The sequence below is a fragment of the Tachysurus vachellii genome, chromosome 1 (genome assembly GCF_030014155.1).
Source record: "Tachysurus vachellii isolate PV-2020 chromosome 1, HZAU_Pvac_v1, whole genome shotgun sequence".
Classification (NCBI taxonomy): Eukaryota; Metazoa; Chordata; class Actinopteri; order Siluriformes; family Bagridae; genus Tachysurus; species Tachysurus vachellii.
The window spans coordinates 13,995,911-14,000,203 of NC_083460.1; positions in this window are offsets into that span (position 1 = coordinate 13,995,911).

Sequence of the window (4,293 nt, forward strand, 5' to 3'; positions counted from 1 at the left end):
TATTGTTTATTCTTGAAAAGTGACATGCTTTAAAGAGTGCAGTATGACATGTTTCAGTTAGCTCAGGTGTGGGTTTAGTTCAGGTGAGGGTTTGACTTGCCCTGTCATGTAAAATCATACAATAGAGGTCACCTGCTCTTTACTATGGGCTTCTATTCAAATACATTGGTCTATTGAATAACGTGGAACAAAGCATTTATAGAACAGGAAGTGGTTACAAAGACCACAGTCCGCCAGAGTTATACATGAAACTGTGATAAGATAAAGGTTTATATGTGAATGAAATCACATAAGAACCATTGAAGAGTAAGTGACTGTGATGTCTTTATTTATTATTAGAAGATCTGGAGCCCACACTCATAAACATTCTTAGTATAAAGAGTTTCTACTAGAGACGAAATTCTGAGTGAATTCTTAGAAATGTGGACGTTTCCCTTTAAAATGAAAGAGAAGATCCTAGTAAAGGTAGAAAGTTATTCATAAAGCATCTTAACCCTTAAAAGCGCTCATAAGGTCAAAAGGTCTTAGGAGTAATGAGGAGGAATTTTAAGAGGTTTAAGATTTTAGCTGAGGAGAAAATGGCTGAAAGGTGAAGAGGGAGAAGAAATGTATTGTCTACAATATTTAATAATGACAGTGAGTTAATAAGATGATACAGATTAGATCATGGAGAGATTCTTTTTGTGACCAATCATATTAGAGATATGCTATAAAGGCTGACGCTATGGCATTTAGAGATTCGCTAACATCTCTGAAACAGAGCCGAAATGCCATAAAGGCAGAAGTGATATAATTTGTCTCTATGAAATTTTTTGCTCTGTGCCGGAGATTATTACATTTACATTTACATCACGTTTATTACATTTATAACGTACAGATGTTCGAATATCTGTAATATGATCGGTCACGAACGTGATCCCTACACTATATAGTCTCAAATATTTTAACATAGAGACAAAGTGAAGGATTATAATAGACCAGATTTTAAAAGCACACTTATATTTATAGGACAATCAATCAGAGTCTTCAAAAGAATGTGTCATACCTAGTAACAGGTTTAGCCCCGCCTCCTCTCAAAGATAAATGTTGTTGTATTTTCCTTGCTCAGAGTTGCTCTGAGATCACTGAGTCAGTCTTAAGCTAAACTTCCTAGTTTTAAGCTAAATTAGGAGCTCTATGAGATCATACTTAAATTCTTTATGAATACGGGCCCTGATCACATTTTGTGGGCAAGGACTTGTAAAGGTCCTTTAATTGTCCCTCAACAACCTCGGAATAAATAGACTTCCTAGTTGAACCCGTTTCTGGAACCTACAAAGCTTTATTATCCCAAGAAAACAAAACTTATTACTTAAGTTTAACTTATTTGTCTTGCCAAGATACCACGATTTAAAATGGGGCTATCGTGCTATTTGTTTTCAGGGTTCTTTAGGGGTTTATTGTATAATTGGACAACTGAAGAACCCTCATTTATCCAGTGATCTCTTAATAAACTTCTTTATTAAAAAATACTTTTTTTGTATAGGTGTTAACTCCAAGTGATTGGAAATTAGATCAATATTAACACCTAAAATCTGCTATTTATAATAGTTTATAGTAGCTCCGTACACCCAAGCTTTTTAAAGGTTCATTGGATAAGTAAAGGGTTAAATAAAGGAAATACTCTGTTGCAAGTTTGACCAACAAACCAATTTTTTCTAAAAGCCAGTACAAAGATGACAGGTTCTTGATATTAAACTGACAATAATTAAGGGTTGTTTTTTTTTTTTTTACAACAAGAGTTAAGGACAACTGAATAACCTTTTCGTTTTCCAATGAAGCCTTAAAGAACCCTGGAAGAACCCTTCTGATGTAAGCATGTACTGTAGTAGGAATTACTGATTTTTTTTTTTGTGTTATTTTGCACTCGAAGGTTCTTCAAGGGGTTGGCAGATTTTATCATGATATATCTGAGTACAGATCTGCTAACATATCTGATTAACATTTAGGCTTTTTTAGTATGTATACGCTGTAGTATTTTAATGTGTTTGTGCTTTAATAGAGTACTTTGGGAATATTTATGTAGAAGCTCATTAAAACATGATGATGCATGATGTCAGTGAAGGGTTTTATACACACAATCATTTCTAATAAGCAAGTGCTTTATCTGCAGCAGACGAGCTGAGTGAGAGTGGACGTGTTCTTTGAAAACGTACAGCTGGGGAATCATTAAAGCGTCTCATCAAAGGTTTCGATTACTGCAGGAGGATCTTGAGTCTTAAGGATCAGAATCCTGCAACCTTGTGGGCTTTTGAGATTTCAAAGCACTTTTGCATGTAGCTACTGTATGGATGACGCCGTCTGCCAAATGGAAATGAGCCAGATGTTTAAAACTAACATTTACAGGTTGGAAGAATGAAAAGTGTTTTATTAGTGTTTTGAAAACATTCTTATGTACCTGATATTAGGTTTTGTTTGTGTTTTGTGTAGCTAATCATTACTGCATTTAAAGTGATTAAATACGTTCAATTTAATTAAAATCAAATTTATTTGTGTAGTGCTTTTTTTTTTTTTACAATGGACATCGTCTCAAAGCAGCTTTACAGAACATTCATTCATTCATCTTCTACCGCTTATCCGAACTACCTCGGGTCACGGGGAGCCTGTGCCTATCTCAGGCATCATCGGGCATCAAGGCAGGATACACCCTGGACGGAGTGCCAACCCATCGCAGGGCACATACACACACACATACTCATTCAATCACACACTAGGGACAATTTTCCAGAGATGCCAATCAACCTACCATGCATGTCTTTGGACCGGGGAGGAAACCTGAGTACCCGCAGGAAACCCCCGAGGCACGGGGAGAACATGCAAACTCCACACACACAAGGCGGAGGCGGGAATCGAACCCCCAACCCTGGAGGTGTGAGGCGAACGTGCTAACCACTAAGCCACCGTGCCCCCCGCTTTACAGAACATAAGAAACGTAATTTTAAAAAATGAATATTATATGAAGATTAATATAATACAAAGATTAATATTAGACTTATATTTAAATGTGTTTGTGTTTATCCCTAATGAACAAGCATGAGGTGACTCAGGTGCCTGTGGTGAGGAAAAGCTCCCTTAGATGGAAAAGGAAGAAACTGTTGTGAAAAATCCTTGAACCCAGGAATACCTTAAAAGTAGAAGTGATATGCCTTAAGAGAATTATGATTGGAGTCATAAGACACATGGGAATACACCCCAGATGTTATAATAATTTTAAGGTAGTATATAACTAGAGAATATATTAACCACACTTGAGAAATGTTTATTATAGTAACTTAGTAAACAGGATCCAGGGCCAGAATCAGAGGAAGAAGATGTCAAGGCGGGAGAGAGAGGACGAATATAGGCATAAGGAAGCAATGAGGGAGGAGGAGGAGATACAGGAGTAGAAAACTCAGGGCAGCAAGGCTCAGCATGGGGGCAGCCATCAGTTTGAGTTCTCTGGAGAACAGAGCTGTTCCAGGAACGTAGTGGGTGCACATGGGTGATATGATGTCAAGATATGATGAGCTCATGGGGCAGCTGGAAGCGGCGATAGCCTGCCATGACGTCAGCAGGCACTGGCCTTGGGTAGCTTGAGATATGCGTAAGCAAGCCCAGCCCATAACAAATTCAGAAGTTTAGCAGGCTTAAGGAGTCATCAAAGAACTCCATTTGTACACAAGCAACATTATAGCAGCAACAGCTTAGCAATAGTAACAATATAAGATAACGAATAAGTAAGAGCTTTTAACATGATAATTCTTGACATAAACTAGACTCATAGAGTGACTTATAATCAGTAAAAATCATATACAGAAGAAGATAGCAAAAGAGAAACTTACTCATTGTAGTTGAATGAATTATTAATCCACAAGACGTTTGTCATAAAAGACTGAGCGGTCAATGTCATATTGACTAGGAAGTAAAGCTCTCTTGAGCACATTTCGTAATAACAATAACAAAAAAGGCTGGAAATAACAGGAAATGAAGAAGACCATGGTTCCCAGACCTTAGCTCATCTCATAAACTGTTATGGAGAATGAAGAAGACCATAGTCCCAGACCTAGGTCCTGGGAACTAAGGGGAGGAAAATCCATAAATGGGCATATGGGTAAAAGGTGCTGGGAAATAAGGGGAATGTAGTGAACAGGATGTTAGGTTATATAGAAAACATAGGAGGTAATTCCGGTAAATAAGGTGATATGAGGAAGAACACCAGGTGGAACTCCACCGTGGGACTGGGAACTTGCCTGAGAGGATGGGAACCAAAGAGTA